Genomic DNA, 16,960 nt, shown 5'->3' on the forward strand with positions numbered 1-16,960 from the left:
ATAAAACTGAATGTTTGATTTTGGGTTCCTGGGATACAAATGACCTACCAGCAGTGAAATTGAAGCACGACAATGTTAAAATCTTGGGAATTGTATTTGACGCTAAAAATGATGGACACGTGAGCTGGGAGGAGGTACAACATAAAATAGTGAAAAAACTCTCCTTCTGGAATTTGAGAAGCTTGTCAATTGAGGGAAAAATTTTAATCATTAAATCTGTTTTGTTGCCAATGATGCTTTATATTGCCATGGTATATCCCCCTTCTGAGTTGATGCTAAAAAAACTAACTCGATGTATCTTTATGTTCATTTGGGGATCAAAAATGGAAAAGCTGAGGCGAACGGAGATGTATAAAAAACAACAAAATGGAGGAAAAGATGTCCCTGACTTGCATCTGTATTTGTATGTAAATTTCTTTTGTTTTTGTTTTAAAGTTTTTAACACTAATTCTACTTTTAGTCTGTTTTTAAAATATACTTGTGGTTTTATTTTTAAAAAATGGTTCAGACCATGTTTATCAGCACCCATTTTATTATGCCCGCCCAAGCATTTTATTGTTTTAGAAAAGGTGATAAGGACTCATAAATTAAAGGACTTGGATGCCGATCTCCTTCTGGACAGAAGAAAATTGATGGTTCATCTGAGAAGAGAAGAAGGAGTGTCCCCTGTGAGCAACTTCTCATGGAGTAGATCCAAGCGTGTGTGGAGGAACGTCTTTGGGAAATTCTTGGCCAACATTCACAAAGACCTTGCATGGATGGCTGCCCGCCAGTGCCTCCCAACCAGAGACTTCCAGCATAGGAGAGGCCTGGCGGCGCGGGCAAAGTGCCCAAGAGACTCTTGCCGAGAGGATGAGACTGTTTTACACCTTTTTTGGAACTGCTGTTTTGCACAAGAACTTTGGGGGAGATTTGGGATACTTTTAAAATGGGTATGTGGTCTTAAAGATTTTAGCTATGAGTATGTTTTATATGGACTTTTTAATTGCCCCACTACACACCAGTTCAAAATATGCTGGTGTATAATAAACTGTGCCAAAAATGCAATCTGGAAAGTGAGAAACATTCTACTTTTTAACCGTGATTTTATCTCTGTTAATGATTGTATTAAATTGGCTTTTAGTGAAATGTTTATTTATTTTTTAAAGGATGTTAAAGATGTGGGGAAGAAAGAAGCGAATCGTAGATGGTGTTTTTATATGTGGAATACTGTTTTATATTAAGTTGTTTCATGTTGTTGTATTTTATTATTGTAATTTTTTATGTTTCTTTTGCACAAAAGGTTTCAAATTTTCTTGTTCTATGTCTTATGACTAAATAAAATTTTGTTGAAACCTTATCTGTTCTTGTCAGTTTAATATCTGATACGTCCCCTATGTGGGGACCACATATTAAATGGCTTTTTGGAACCGGGAGATGGACTAGGAGCTTGCTCTGTCCACTCCACGCATTGACCCGTTCTTGCAGACTTTCCGGGAACAGTGCACATCTTCTCTGATCCGGTTTCTAAAAACAGAATGAATTGAAATCAGCACGAGCAAGTTGTCCTTTAACCCTTTATGGGAATTTGTTTCAGGGTCAAAAAAGCACATTTCTCATGCCAAATGTAACGTTTTGCTTGATTTCTCCTGGCCAATTGCAACATTTTGTGTGCCGTGCCGTGCCGTGCCTTGCTTTCACCTAGGTATGTCAAGCATTGTATTGCATCCAATATGCAAGCAATCAATCAATCAATCAATTAATCAATCAATCAGTCTTTGTAGGTTGCAACAGGTGTGTGAAGATGTAGGTAGGCCTGAATTAGGCCTTTGTTACAGTGTTGATAATATATTGTGCCATCTACAAAATTAGGCGCCCGCCTGCCTGCCTGCCTGCCTGCCTGCCTGCCTGCCTGCTGTCAGCACTTGGTATTTAAATTGAAGTATCCAATGAGTACTTCTGCCATACATAGCACATTTGTGACCACCGCATGCATGAATTCTTTTGGAAAGCATTGTTTCCCTTTTGTGGACCAGACCACCGACTTTCAAATGCGGTGTAGATATGATATGTATTTGAAAAAAAAGGAAAACTGGTGTCTGTGCTGCTCTCGAATCTGCTTGTCTTGTCCATCTGCACCTGTGTGAGGAGGAGGAGTATTCTAATGCCTTTGACCAACCTGGTGCGCTGCCTGCAGTGGATAGAATCTTAGCACGGAACCTTCACGTGCAGTCACAATGGGAGTGGTGGGTGTGTCAAAGTAGGCGGAGTTATGCAGATTCAAAGCGCGTTGTGCGCAGCGTGAACGATCACACACAGAGACACACACACAGACACACACCCACCTACCCCCCCCCCCCCCCACACACCCACACCAGAGCTGTCATTGGGAATACACCCAGAGTTTCTGAAAATGTCTTCCCTGCGGCAATCTTTGGCTATGTCTCCACCATGGGTGTCGGTTGTAGGCCTTGGTGCGGCCCATGCGGCAAAGCATTTCCAGTATCGCTTCTCGGCCTCCTCACGGCTAAGATGTAGTGTAGTATCTGTTCTTGTCAGTTTAATATCTGATACGTCCCCTATGTGGGGACCACATATTAAATGGCTTTTTGGAACCGGGAGATGGACTAGGAGCTTGCTCTGTCCACTCCACGCATTGACCCGTTCTTGCAGACTTTCCGGGAACAGTGCACATCTTCTCTGATCCGGTTTCTAAAAACAGAATGAATTGAAATCAGCACGAGCAAGTTGTCCTTTAACCCTTTATGGGAATTTGTTTCAGGGTCAAAAAAGCACATTTCTCATGCCAAATGTAACGTTTTGCTTGATTTCTCCTGGCCAATTGCAACATTTTGTGTGCCGTGCCGTGCCGTGCCTTGCTTTCACCTAGGTATGTCAAGCATTGTATTGCATCCAATATGCAAGCAATCAATCAATCAATCAATTAATCAATCAATCAGTCTTTGTAGGTTGCAACAGGTGTGTGAAGATGTAGGTAGGCCTGAATTAGGCCTTTGTTACAGTGTTGATAATATATTGTGCCATCTACAAAATTAGGCGCCCGCCTGCCTGCCTGCCTGCCTGCCTGCCTGCCTGCCTGCTGTCAGCACTTGGTATTTAAATTGAAGTATCCAATGAGTACTTCTGCCATACATAGCACATTTGTGACCACCGCATGCATGAATTCTTTTGGAAAGCATTGTTTCCCTTTTGTGGACCAGACCACCGACTTTCAAATGCGGTGTAGATATGATATGTATTTGAAAAAAAAGGAAAACTGGTGTCTGTGCTGCTCTCGAATCTGCTTGTCTTGTCCATCTGCACCTGTGTGAGGAGGAGGAGTATTCTAATGCCTTTGACCAACCTGGTGCGCTGCCTGCAGTGGATAGAATCTTAGCACGGAACCTTCACGTGCAGTCACAATGGGAGTGGTGGGTGTGTCAAAGTAGGCGGAGTTATGCAGATTCAAAGCGCGTTGTGCGCAGCGTGAACGATCACACACAGAGACACACACACAGACACACACCCACCTACCCCCCCCCCCCACACACCCACACCAGAGCTGTCATTGGGAATACACCCAGAGTTTCTGAAAATGTCTTCCCTGCGGCAATCTTTGGCTATGTCTCCACCACGGGTGTCGGTTGTAGGCCTTAGTGCGGCCCACGCGGCAAAGTGTTTCCAGTATCGCTTCTCGGCCTCATGGCTGCGATCAATCAGTCTAACTGAGAGATTGTAGTCAGGTCGGGTGCTTTCGGTACCCTCTCTCTCGGCCTGGGGGGATCGCTCCTCTTCGGAGGGGCTTCACCCCCCTGCTGCTATAGGGAGAGAGGATTAGTCCGGAGCAACGAGTTGCGATCGCCTTAAAAGGGCGCTAGCCTTTTTTTGTGTGTTTACAGCTGGAGTTCTTTTTCGGAAGGATGCCGGCTGCACTTACCTTTGCATCGGGAGAACCCCGGATGAGGAACACGGTCCGTATCGAGGTCTTGGAGAGATACAGGAAGGAGAAAGAAATCCGCTACGTTTGCAACACCGTCCTTCTTGGGATCCTGGAGTTCGGCAGAGAGGACATCTTCTGTTTTCAGGACAATGAGCAGAAAGGTACTTATACTATTACCTTTAGGAGCCATGGTTGTTGTCAGCAGTTGGTCCAAAAGGTGAATGACAACATCTGTGCTGATGAACTGGAGGGCCTGGTCTTCTCCCTGCTTTTCGTCCAAGAGGAGGTACAAATGATTGTTTTCTTTCCAAATCCTTTTGTTGAAGTATTGGACATTTTAACCTGTTTGCGTCGCTATTGCGATGAAGTAACCTTTCAAGGGAATGTTAAAAACGCCGTTGGTTTCTGGTGTGGCAAGCGGAAATTCCTGGTGCGGCTGAAGAAAAATCCTGAGGGCTTTGGAGGAACAGAGCATCCCCCCTCTACCATCACCATTGGGAAGAGCCGTGGCTACTTATTCTACACAGGTATGCCTATGTATTGCAGGAACTGTGGCAAGATGGGGCATACCCAAGGTAATTGTGTGGAAAGAAGGGCATTCCGCTGCAATAATTGTGGCCAACTCGGACACTTAATGAAGGATTGCCCTCAAAAGAAGGCTTGTAACCTATGCGGGGAGGATGGACATATGTTCCGAGGATGCCCACATAGGACCAAAGTCCGTACGTATGCAGAGGCGGCTGAGAGACCCGTGCCAAGGCAGGAACCAGCTATTGTCCCGGTCCATGCTGTGCTGAATATCCCAGAGACCGGAGTAAGGCCTGAGCCAAGTCCCACTGTTCCTACAGCAGGGGAGGCGGCTGAGAAGGCCAAGGGCGCAGAGGAGAAGGTGGGGACGGAGCAGGAGTGTGGTGGCCCTCAGGGAGGCCCTCCTGTGTCGAAGTCCCGGAAAAAGGGCGGAGGGCGGACCACCCAGAGACTGGAGCAGGGGGACTCTCCCGTTGGGGAGGTAACCCTTGTGTCGAAGGTCTCGAATGAGACTGGTGTGTTGGAGCAGAGCGCCCCCACTATGTTGGCGGTGGGGGGCACTGTGGCGAAGACCCCAGTCTTTCCCAGGGACTCGAGCCAGCAGACCACAGTTTTTTCTCCTACAGGTGATGGTGTGGATACGGTCATCGTGTCAGATCTGGAGGTCCCCCAGGAAGTAAGAGGCCATGTAGCTATCACAGAGGACGACTGCACGAGTGAGCTGTCTGAGCCGTCTGGAAAGAAGCTGCGGGGGGATACTCTTCTGGAGGCCAATCCAGAATCTCCGGATGTGTGTTTTCCCAGCGGAGACATGTGGCTGAACACGGACTCTTCTGGGTATCCACTGCCTGGTTCCTCGGATCCCCAGAACATTGACTCTCTTCCTTCACTGCCAGAAGTGATTGATGATTACATGGAAACCATTGAGGATAGCTCTCCTCCCCCATGACATAAATGCCATCCATGAGGTGTCTCTCACTTAATGTGAGATCTCTAAAGAGCCCTGTCCGCAGGGCTGCTCTTTTTGATTTTTTTGAAACATTAGACTTTGACATATGTTTTTTACAGGAGTGTGGTCTGCAGCATGGAATCCGGTATAACGAGATAAAAAAGGACTGGAAACTAGGGCCCTCTGTATGGTCGGGCTCAAACGAGAACAAGTCTGCTGGTGTGGGTCTGCTCTGCCGAGGTAATAACATCATCATCTCCTCTGTTACTGAGATTGTACCCGGCAGAGCTATCCTAGTACATTTGTGTTTTAATAATTTTAATTTCCGTGTCATTAATGTGTACGCTCCACCAGATAAACAGGAGCGTATACGTTTGTTTGAAATTTTACCGGTTTTCTGTGTAGGGTCATCTCCTCTCTTAATAGCCGGGGATTTTAATTGCCTGAATGTGAATGAGCGCCGAGGAGGGGGTGACCCAATCCGTAAGATAGATAAGTCGTGTTTTTTACTAAATAGCTTGCAGACTGATTTTAAGTTATGCGATGCCTGGAGGTCGCTTTCGCCGACGGACCCAGGATTTACATGGTCCGGTCGGGGAGTGGCTTCCAGGATCGATTTTATGTTTTTATCTGAGGATTTTAGCCCTGTACAATTTGTTTTAATGCCTAATTTATTCTCTGATCATAAAATTTTAAGCTTAAAGATAGAGTATCAAGGAGAGCTGAGGATAAATAGAGGTTTATGGCGCCTGGGAGTCCATTTGCTGGAAGACCCTCAGGTGAGGTCAGACTTCTGTAACGCCTACCAGGAATGGAGACAGCTAAGGCCTCCATATATTAAAATCCTATCCTGGTGGGAAGTGATCAAAGATAAAATAAGGTTTTTTTTTATCAGGGCTGGAAAGAGGAAGGCGCGGCTGAAAAAGCAGATTTATGTAAATTTAAATATGAGACTGCAAACTCTCCATAAATTTAAAGAGATAGGACTAGAGGTGGAAGATGATATTGCAAGCCTAAAAACTGAAATACAATTGTGCCTAGATCAAAAAGGTAAAGAAATAATTTTTAATTCCAAAGTGAAACATTTAGAAGAAGGTGAGAAGTGTACACGTTTCTTTTTTAAAAAAGTGATGGAGAAAAAGGAGACGATCACCTGTCTTGATGGAGAAACAACTGTGGAAGGTATGAAGAAGGTGGCTTTTAATTTTTATAGAGACCTTTTTAGTAAAAAAAGTGTAAATAATGTGTTTTTACAAGATGCTCTTAATATCCTAGATTTTAAGTTAAGTTCTGTAGACCAGGGGTTTTTAATAGATGATGTCAGCATGGAAGAACTTTTTAGTGTTTTTAAAAGTTTTTCAAAAGGGAAAGCCCCAGGAGCAGATGGTCTACCTGTTGAATTTTATTTGACTTTTTGGGATGTTTTAAAGGAGGATCTTTTAGCACTTTTTAAAGAGGTTTTTATGTGTTCAGAGCTGCCGAAGTCATGGAGGAGGGGGATAGTGTCCTTAATTTATAAGAAAAAGGGCGCTCGTGATGACCTCAAGAATTGGAGGCCTATCACCCTCCTCAACATGGATTATAAAGTTTTAGCCAAAATTATTGCTTGTCGTTTTAAAACTGTTATTAATAAACTGATACAACCCGAACAAGTATGTGGAGTACCAGGGAGGAATATTGCTGAGATTTTAAATGTGATCAGAGATGTAATATGGTACTCTAGGGATAGAAGTCAGAGCCTGGCCCTGTTGGCGCTGGACTTTGAAAAGGCGTTTGACAGGGTCTCGCATGAGTATCTTTTTAAAGTTTTAAAACAAATGGCGATCCCCGACATGTTTTTATCTCGTATTATGATTTTATATAATAATGTGTTTTCTCAAATTTCTGTCAATGGCTTTTTAACAGATTTTATCCCGTTGGAATCCGGAGTGAAGCAGGGGTGTCCATTATCCCCAATTCTTTTTATTTGTGCTATGGAACCCCTGCTGTGTATGATCCGGAGAGACAAAGTGGTCCGAGGGGTTCCTATTCCGGGTGGAGGAGGGGCCCAAGTCAAAGTATTTGCCTACATGGATGATGTTACTGCCATCTGTACAGACCCTGCTTCACTTCGGAGAGTGGTAATGTGCACCAATTTTTTTAGTCAGGCTTCAGGTTTTAAAATGAATTTTAATAAAACTGAATGTTTGATTTTGGGTTCCTGGGATACAAATGACCTACCAGCAGTGAAATTGAAGCACGACAATGTTAAAATCTTGGGAATTGTATTTGACGCTAAAAATGATGGACACGTGAGCTGGGAGGAGGTACAACATAAAATAGTGAAAAAACTCTCCTTCTGGAATTTGAGAAGCTTGTCAATTGAGGGAAAAATTTTAATCATTAAATCTGTTTTGTTGCCAATGATGCTTTATATTGCCATGGTATATCCCCCTTCTGAGTTGATGCTAAAAAAACTAACTCGATGTATCTTTATGTTCATTTGGGGATCAAAAATGGAAAAGCTGAGGCGAACGGAGATGTATAAAAAACAACAAAATGGAGGAAAAGATGTCCCTGACTTGCATCTGTATTTGTATGTAAATTTCTTTTGTTTTTGTTTTAAAGTTTTTAACACTAATTCTACTTTTAGTCTGTTTTTAAAATATACTTGTGGTTTTATTTTTAAAAAATGGTTCAGACCATGTTTATCAGCACCCATTTTATTATGCCCGCCCAAGCATTTTATTGTTTTAGAAAAGGTGATAAGGACTCATAAATTAAAGGACTTGGATGCCGATCTCCTTCTGGACAGAAGAAAATTGATGGTTCATCTGAGAAGAGAAGAAGGAGTGTCCCCTGTGAGCAACTTCTCATGGAGTAGATCCAAGCGTGTGTGGAGGAACGTCTTTGGGAAATTCTTGGCCAACATTCACAAAGACCTTGCATGGATGGCTGCCCGCCAGTGCCTCCCAACCAGAGACTTCCAGCATAGGAGAGGCCTGGCGGCGCGGGCAAAGTGCCCAAGAGACTCTTGCCGAGAGGATGAGACTGTTTTACACCTTTTTTGGAACTGCTGTTTTGCACAAGAACTTTGGGGGAGATTTGGGATACTTTTAAAATGGGTATGTGGTCTTAAAGATTTTAGCTATGAGTATGTTTTATATGGACTTTTTAATTGCCCCACTACACACCAGTTCAAAATATGCTGGTGTATAATAAACTGTGCCAAAAATGCAATCTGGAAAGTGAGAAACATTCTACTTTTTAACCGTGATTTTATCTCTGTTAATGATTGTATTAAATTGGCTTTTAGTGAAATGTTTATTTATTTTTTAAAGGATGTTAAAGATGTGGGGAAGAAAGAAGCGAATCGTAGATGGTGTTTTTATATGTGGAATACTGTTTTATATTAAGTTGTTTCATGTTGTTGTATTTTATTATTGTAATTTTTTATGTTTCTTTTGCACAAAAGGTTTCAAATTTTCTTGTTCTATGTCTTATGACTAAATAAAATTTTGTTGAAACCTTATCTGTTCTTGTCAGTTTAATATCTGATACGTCCCCTATGTGGGGACCACATATTAAATGGCTTTTTGGAACCGGGAGATGGACTAGGAGCTTGCTCTGTCCACTCCACGCATTGACCCGTTCTTGCAGACTTTCCGGGAACAGTGCACATCTTCTCTGATCCGGTTTCTAAAAACAGAATGAATTGAAATCAGCACGAGCAAGTTGTCCTTTAACCCTTTATGGGAATTTGTTTCAGGGTCAAAAAAGCACATTTCTCATGCCAAATGTAACGTTTTGCTTGATTTCTCCTGGCCAATTGCAACATTTTGTGTGCCGTGCCGTGCCGTGCCTTGCTTTCACCTAGGTATGTCAAGCATTGTATTGCATCCAATATGCAAGCAATCAATCAATCAATCAATTAATCAATCAATCAGTCTTTGTAGGTTGCAACAGGTGTGTGAAGATGTAGGTAGGCCTGAATTAGGCCTTTGTTACAGTGTTGATAATATATTGTGCCATCTACAAAATTAGGCGCCCGCCTGCCTGCCTGCCTGCCTGCCTGCCTGCCTGCCTGCTGTCAGCACTTGGTATTTAAATTGAAGTATCCAATGAGTACTTCTGCCATACATAGCACATTTGTGACCACCGCATGCATGAATTCTTTTGGAAAGCATTGTTTCCCTTTTGTGGACCAGACCACCGACTTTCAAATGCGGTGTAGATATGATATGTATTTGAAAAAAAAGGAAAACTGGTGTCTGTGCTGCTCTCGAATCTGCTTGTCTTGTCCATCTGCACCTGTGTGAGGAGGAGGAGTATTCTAATGCCTTTGACCAACCTGGTGCGCTGCCTGCAGTGGATAGAATCTTAGCACGGAACCTTCACGTGCAGTCACAATGGGAGTGGTGGGTGTGTCAAAGTAGGCGGAGTTATGCAGATTCAAAGCGCGTTGTGCGCAGCGTGAACGATCACACACAGAGACACACACACAGACACACACCCACCTACCCCCCCCCCCCCCACACACCCACACCAGAGCTGTCATTGGGAATACACCCAGAGTTTCTGAAAATGTCTTCCCTGCGGCAATCTTTGGCTATGTCTCCACCACGGGTGTCGGTTGTAGGCCTTAGTGCGGCCCACGCGGCAAAGTGTTTCCAGTATCGCTTCTCGGCCTCATGGCTGCGATCAATCAGTCTAACTGAGAGATTGTAGTCAGGTCGGGTGCTTTCGGTACCCTCTCTCTCGGCCTGGGGGGATCGCTCCTCTTCGGAGGGGCTTCACCCCCCTGCTGCTATAGGGAGAGAGGATTAGTCCGGAGCAACGAGTTGCGATCGCCTTAAAAGGGCGCTAGCCTTTTTTTGTGTGTTTACAGCTGGAGTTCTTTTTCGGAAGGATGCCGGCTGCACTTACCTTTGCATCGGGAGAACCCCGGATGAGGAACACGGTCCGTATCGAGGTCTTGGAGAGATACAGGAAGGAGAAAGAAATCCGCTACGTTTGCAACACCGTCCTTCTTGGGATCCTGGAGTTCGGCAGAGAGGACATCTTCTGTTTTCAGGACAATGAGCAGAAAGGTACTTATACTATTACCTTTAGGAGCCATGGTTGTTGTCAGCAGTTGGTCCAAAAGGTGAATGACAACATCTGTGCTGATGAACTGGAGGGCCTGGTCTTCTCCCTGCTTTTCGTCCAAGAGGAGGTACAAATGATTGTTTTCTTTCCAAATCCTTTTGTTGAAGTATTGGACATTTTAACCTGTTTGCGTCGCTATTGCGATGAAGTAACCTTTCAAGGGAATGTTAAAAACGCCGTTGGTTTCTGGTGTGGCAAGCGGAAATTCCTGGTGCGGCTGAAGAAAAATCCTGAGGGCTTTGGAGGAACAGAGCATCCCCCCTCTACCATCACCATTGGGAAGAGCCGTGGCTACTTATTCTACACAGGTATGCCTATGTATTGCAGGAACTGTGGCAAGATGGGGCATACCCAAGGTAATTGTGTGGAAAGAAGGGCATTCCGCTGCAATAATTGTGGCCAACTCGGACACTTAATGAAGGATTGCCCTCAAAAGAAGGCTTGTAACCTATGCGGGGAGGATGGACATATGTTCCGAGGATGCCCACATAGGACCAAAGTCCGTACGTATGCAGAGGCGGCTGAGAGACCCGTGCCAAGGCAGGAACCAGCTATTGTCCCGGTCCATGCTGTGCTGAATATCCCAGAGACCGGAGTAAGGCCTGAGCCAAGTCCCACTGTTCCTACAGCAGGGGAGGCGGCTGAGAAGGCCAAGGGCGCAGAGGAGAAGGTGGGGACGGAGCAGGAGTGTGGTGGCCCTCAGGGAGGCCCTCCTGTGTCGAAGTCCCGGAAAAAGGGCGGAGGGCGGACCACCCAGAGACTGGAGCAGGGGGACTCTCCCGTTGGGGAGGTAACCCTTGTGTCGAAGGTCTCGAATGAGACTGGTGTGTTGGAGCAGAGCGCCCCCACTATGTTGGCGGTGGGGGGCACTGTGGCGAAGACCCCAGTCTTTCCCAGGGACTCGAGCCAGCAGACCACAGTTTTTTCTCCTACAGGTGATGGTGTGGATACGGTCATCGTGTCAGATCTGGAGGTCCCCCAGGAAGTAAGAGGCCATGTAGCTATCACAGAGGACGACTGCACGAGTGAGCTGTCTGAGCCGTCTGGAAAGAAGCTGCGGGGGGATACTCTTCTGGAGGCCAATCCAGAATCTCCGGATGTGTGTTTTCCCAGCGGAGACATGTGGCTGAACACGGACTCTTCTGGGTATCCACTGCCTGGTTCCTCGGATCCCCAGAACATTGACTCTCTTCCTTCACTGCCAGAAGTGATTGATGATTACATGGAAACCATTGAGGATAGCTCTCCTCCCCCATGACATAAATGCCATCCATGAGGTGTCTCTCACTTAATGTGAGATCTCTAAAGAGCCCTGTCCGCAGGGCTGCTCTTTTTGATTTTTTTGAAACATTAGACTTTGACATATGTTTTTTACAGGAGTGTGGTCTGCAGCATGGAATCCGGTATAACGAGATAAAAAAGGACTGGAAACTAGGGCCCTCTGTATGGTCGGGCTCAAACGAGAACAAGTCTGCTGGTGTGGGTCTGCTCTGCCGAGGTAATAACATCATCATCTCCTCTGTTACTGAGATTGTACCCGGCAGAGCTATCCTAGTACATTTGTGTTTTAATAATTTTAATTTCCGTGTCATTAATGTGTACGCTCCACCAGATAAACAGGAGCGTATACGTTTGTTTGAAATTTTACCGGTTTTCTGTGTAGGGTCATCTCCTCTCTTAATAGCCGGGGATTTTAATTGCCTGAATGTGAATGAGCGCCGAGGAGGGGGTGACCCAATCCGTAAGATAGATAAGTCGTGTTTTTTACTAAATAGCTTGCAGACTGATTTTAAGTTATGCGATGCCTGGAGGTCGCTTTCGCCGACGGACCCAGGATTTACATGGTCCGGTCGGGGAGTGGCTTCCAGGATCGATTTTATGTTTTTATCTGAGGATTTTAGCCCTGTACAATTTGTTTTAATGCCTAATTTATTCTCTGATCATAAAATTTTAAGCTTAAAGATAGAGTATCAAGGAGAGCTGAGGATAAATAGAGGTTTATGGCGCCTGGGAGTCCATTTGCTGGAAGACCCTCAGGTGAGGTCAGACTTCTGTAACGCCTACCAGGAATGGAGACAGCTAAGGCCTCCATATATTAAAATCCTATCCTGGTGGGAAGTGATCAAAGATAAAATAAGGTTTTTTTTTATCAGGGCTGGAAAGAGGAAGGCGCGGCTGAAAAAGCAGATTTATGTAAATTTAAATATGAGACTGCAAACTCTCCATAAATTTAAAGAGATAGGACTAGAGGTGGAAGATGATATTGCAAGCCTAAAAACTGAAATACAATTGTGCCTAGATCAAAAAGGTAAAGAAATAATTTTTAATTCCAAAGTGAAACATTTAGAAGAAGGTGAGAAGTGTACACGTTTCTTTTTTAAAAAAGTGATGGAGAAAAAGGAGACGATCACCTGTCTTGATGGAGAAACAACTGTGGAAGGTATGAAGAAGGTGGCTTTTAATTTTTATAGAGACCTTTTTAGTAAAAAAAGTGTAAATAATGTGTTTTTACAAGATGCTCTTAATATCCTAGATTTTAAGTTAAGTTCTGTAGACCAGGGGTTTTTAATAGATGATGTCAGCATGGAAGAACTTTTTAGTGTTTTTAAAAGTTTTTCAAAAGGGAAAGCCCCAGGAGCAGATGGTCTACCTGTTGAATTTTATTTGACTTTTTGGGATGTTTTAAAGGAGGATCTTTTAGCACTTTTTAAAGAGGTTTTTATGTGTTCAGAGCTGCCGAAGTCATGGAGGAGGGGGATAGTGTCCTTAATTTATAAGAAAAAGGGCGCTCGTGATGACCTCAAGAATTGGAGGCCTATCACCCTCCTCAACATGGATTATAAAGTTTTAGCCAAAATTATTGCTTGTCGTTTTAAAACTGTTATTAATAAACTGATACAACCCGAACAAGTATGTGGAGTACCAGGGAGGAATATTGCTGAGATTTTAAATGTGATCAGAGATGTAATATGGTACTCTAGGGATAGAAGTCAGAGCCTGGCCCTGTTGGCGCTGGACTTTGAAAAGGCGTTTGACAGGGTCTCGCATGAGTATCTTTTTAAAGTTTTAAAACAAATGGCGATCCCCGACATGTTTTTATCTCGTATTATGATTTTATATAATAATGTGTTTTCTCAAATTTCTGTCAATGGCTTTTTAACAGATTTTATCCCGTTGGAATCCGGAGTGAAGCAGGGGTGTCCATTATCCCCAATTCTTTTTATTTGTGCTATGGAACCCCTGCTGTGTATGATCCGGAGAGACAAAGTGGTCCGAGGGGTTCCTATTCCGGGTGGAGGAGGGGCCCAAGTCAAAGTATTTGCCTACATGGATGATGTTACTGCCATCTGTACAGACCCTGCTTCACTTCGGAGAGTGGTAATGTGCACCAATTTTTTTAGTCAGGCTTCAGGTTTTAAAATGAATTTTAATAAAACTGAATGTTTGATTTTGGGTTCCTGGGATACAAATGACCTACCAGCAGTGAAATTGAAGCACGACAATGTTAAAATCTTGGGAATTGTATTTGACGCTAAAAATGATGGACACGTGAGCTGGGAGGAGGTACAACATAAAATAGTGAAAAAACTCTCCTTCTGGAATTTGAGAAGCTTGTCAATTGAGGGAAAAATTTTAATCATTAAATCTGTTTTGTTGCCAATGATGCTTTATATTGCCATGGTATATCCCCCTTCTGAGTTGATGCTAAAAAAACTAACTCGATGTATCTTTATGTTCATTTGGGGATCAAAAATGGAAAAGCTGAGGCGAACGGAGATGTATAAAAAACAACAAAATGGAGGAAAAGATGTCCCTGACTTGCATCTGTATTTGTATGTAAATTTCTTTTGTTTTTGTTTTAAAGTTTTTAACACTAATTCTACTTTTAGTCTGTTTTTAAAATATACTTGTGGTTTTATTTTTAAAAAATGGTTCAGACCATGTTTATCAGCACCCATTTTATTATGCCCGCCCAAGCATTTTATTGTTTTAGAAAAGGTGATAAGGACTCATAAATTAAAGGACTTGGATGCCGATCTCCTTCTGGACAGAAGAAAATTGATGGTTCATCTGAGAAGAGAAGAAGGAGTGTCCCCTGTGAGCAACTTCTCATGGAGTAGATCCAAGCGTGTGTGGAGGAACGTCTTTGGGAAATTCTTGGCCAACATTCACAAAGACCTTGCATGGATGGCTGCCCGCCAGTGCCTCCCAACCAGAGACTTCCAGCATAGGAGAGGCCTGGCGGCGCGGGCAAAGTGCCCAAGAGACTCTTGCCGAGAGGATGAGACTGTTTTACACCTTTTTTGGAACTGCTGTTTTGCACAAGAACTTTGGGGGAGATTTGGGATACTTTTAAAATGGGTATGTGGTCTTAAAGATTTTAGCTATGAGTATGTTTTATATGGACTTTTTAATTGCCCCACTACACACCAGTTCAAAATATGCTGGTGTATAATAAACTGTGCCAAAAATGCAATCTGGAAAGTGAGAAACATTCTACTTTTTAACCGTGATTTTATCTCTGTTAATGATTGTATTAAATTGGCTTTTAGTGAAATGTTTATTTATTTTTTAAAGGATGTTAAAGATGTGGGGAAGAAAGAAGCGAATCGTAGATGGTGTTTTTATATGTGGAATACTGTTTTATATTAAGTTGTTTCATGTTGTTGTATTTTATTATTGTAATTTTTTATGTTTCTTTTGCACAAAAGGTTTCAAATTTTCTTGTTCTATGTCTTATGACTAAATAAAATTTTGTTGAAACCTTATCTGTTCTTGTCAGTTTAATATCTGATACGTCCCCTATGTGGGGACCACATATTAAATGGCTTTTTGGAACCGGGAGATGGACTAGGAGCTTGCTCTGTCCACTCCACGCATTGACCCGTTCTTGCAGACTTTCCGGGAACAGTGCACATCTTCTCTGATCCGGTTTCTAAAAACAGAATGAATTGAAATCAGCACGAGCAAGTTGTCCTTTAACCCTTTATGGGAATTTGTTTCAGGGTCAAAAAAGCACATTTCTCATGCCAAATGTAACGTTTTGCTTGATTTCTCCTGGCCAATTGCAACATTTTGTGTGCCGTGCCGTGCCGTGCCTTGCTTTCACCTAGGTATGTCAAGCATTGTATTGCATCCAATATGCAAGCAATCAATCAATCAATCAATTAATCAATCAATCAGTCTTTGTAGGTTGCAACAGGTGTGTGAAGATGTAGGTAGGCCTGAATTAGGCCTTTGTTACAGTGTTGATAATATATTGTGCCATCTACAAAATTAGGCGCCCGCCTGCCTGCCTGCCTGCCTGCCTGCCTGCCTGCTGTCAGCACTTGGTATTTAAATTGAAGTATCCAATGAGTACTTCTGCCATACATAGCACATTTGTGACCACCGCATGCATGAATTCTTTTGGAAAGCATTGTTTCCCTTTTGTGGACCAGACCACCGACTTTCAAATGCGGTGTAGATATGATATGTATTTGAAAAAAAAGGAAAACTGGTGTCTGTGCTGCTCTCGAATCTGCTTGTCTTGTCCATCTGCACCTGTGTGAGGAGGAGGAGTATTCTAATGCCTTTGACCAACCTGGTGCGCTGCCTGCAGTGGATAGAATCTTAGCACGGAACCTTCACGTGCAGTCACAATGGGAGTGGTGGGTGTGTCAAAGTAGGCGGAGTTATGCAGATTCAAAGCGCGTTGTGCGCAGCGTGAACGATCACACACAGAGACACACACACAGACACACACCCACCTACCCCCCCCCCCCCACACACCCACACCAGAGCTGTCATTGGGAATACACCCAGAGTTTCTGAAAATGTCTTCCCTGCGGCAATCTTTGGCTATGTCTCCACCATGGGTGTCGGTTGTAGGCCTTGGTGCGGCCCACGCGGCAAAGTGTTTCCAGTATCGCTTCTCGGCCTCCTCACGGCTAAGATGTAGTGTAGTATCTGTTCTTGTCAGTTTAATATCTGATACGTCCCCTATGTGGGGACCACATATTAAATGGCTTTTTGGAACCGGGAGATGGACTAGGAGCTTGCTCTGTCCACTCCACGCATTGACCCGTTCTTGCAGACTTTCCGGGAACAGTGCACATCTTCTCTGATCCGGTTTCTAAAAACAGAATGAATTGAAATCAGCACGAGCAAGTTGTCCTTTAACCCTTTATGGGAATTTGTTTCAGGGTCAAAAAAGCACATTTCTCATGCCAAATGTAACGTTTTGCTTGATTTCTCCTGGCCAATTGCAACATTTTGTGTGCCGTGCCGTGCCGTGCCTTGCTTTCACCTAGGTATGTCAAGCATTGTATTGCATCCAATATGCAAGCAATCAATCAATCAATCAATTAATCAATCAATCAGTCTTTGTAGGTTGCAACAGGTGTGTGAAGATGTAGGTAGGCCTGAATTAGGCCTTTGTTACAGTGTTGATAATA

General features: G+C 43.6%; 1 protein-coding gene, 2 non-coding genes and 3 pseudogenes across 2 annotated transcripts; all 6 read left to right on the plus strand.

Moving 5' to 3' along the window:
- LOC143768002 (uncharacterized) overlaps window positions 1-16,960 on the plus strand; it is a 579,067-nt gene that overhangs the window by 319,863 nt on the left and 242,244 nt on the right.
- Window positions 1,292-1,492, plus strand: LOC143770734 (U2 spliceosomal RNA; annotated as a pseudogene).
- LOC143771097 (U2 spliceosomal RNA) lies at window positions 2,484-2,677 on the plus strand. Its single transcript, XR_013214992.1, has one exon. It is a non-coding gene; the product is annotated as a U2 spliceosomal RNA (small nuclear RNA).
- Window positions 8,860-9,060, plus strand: LOC143770735 (U2 spliceosomal RNA; annotated as a pseudogene).
- Window positions 15,245-15,445, plus strand: LOC143770737 (U2 spliceosomal RNA; annotated as a pseudogene).
- LOC143771098 (U2 spliceosomal RNA) lies at window positions 16,431-16,624 on the plus strand. Its single transcript, XR_013214993.1, has one exon. It is a non-coding gene; the product is annotated as a U2 spliceosomal RNA (small nuclear RNA).

The sequence above is a fragment of the Ranitomeya variabilis genome, chromosome 4, assembly GCF_051348905.1.
Source record: "Ranitomeya variabilis isolate aRanVar5 chromosome 4, aRanVar5.hap1, whole genome shotgun sequence".
Classification (NCBI taxonomy): domain Eukaryota; kingdom Metazoa; phylum Chordata; class Amphibia; order Anura; family Dendrobatidae; genus Ranitomeya; species Ranitomeya variabilis.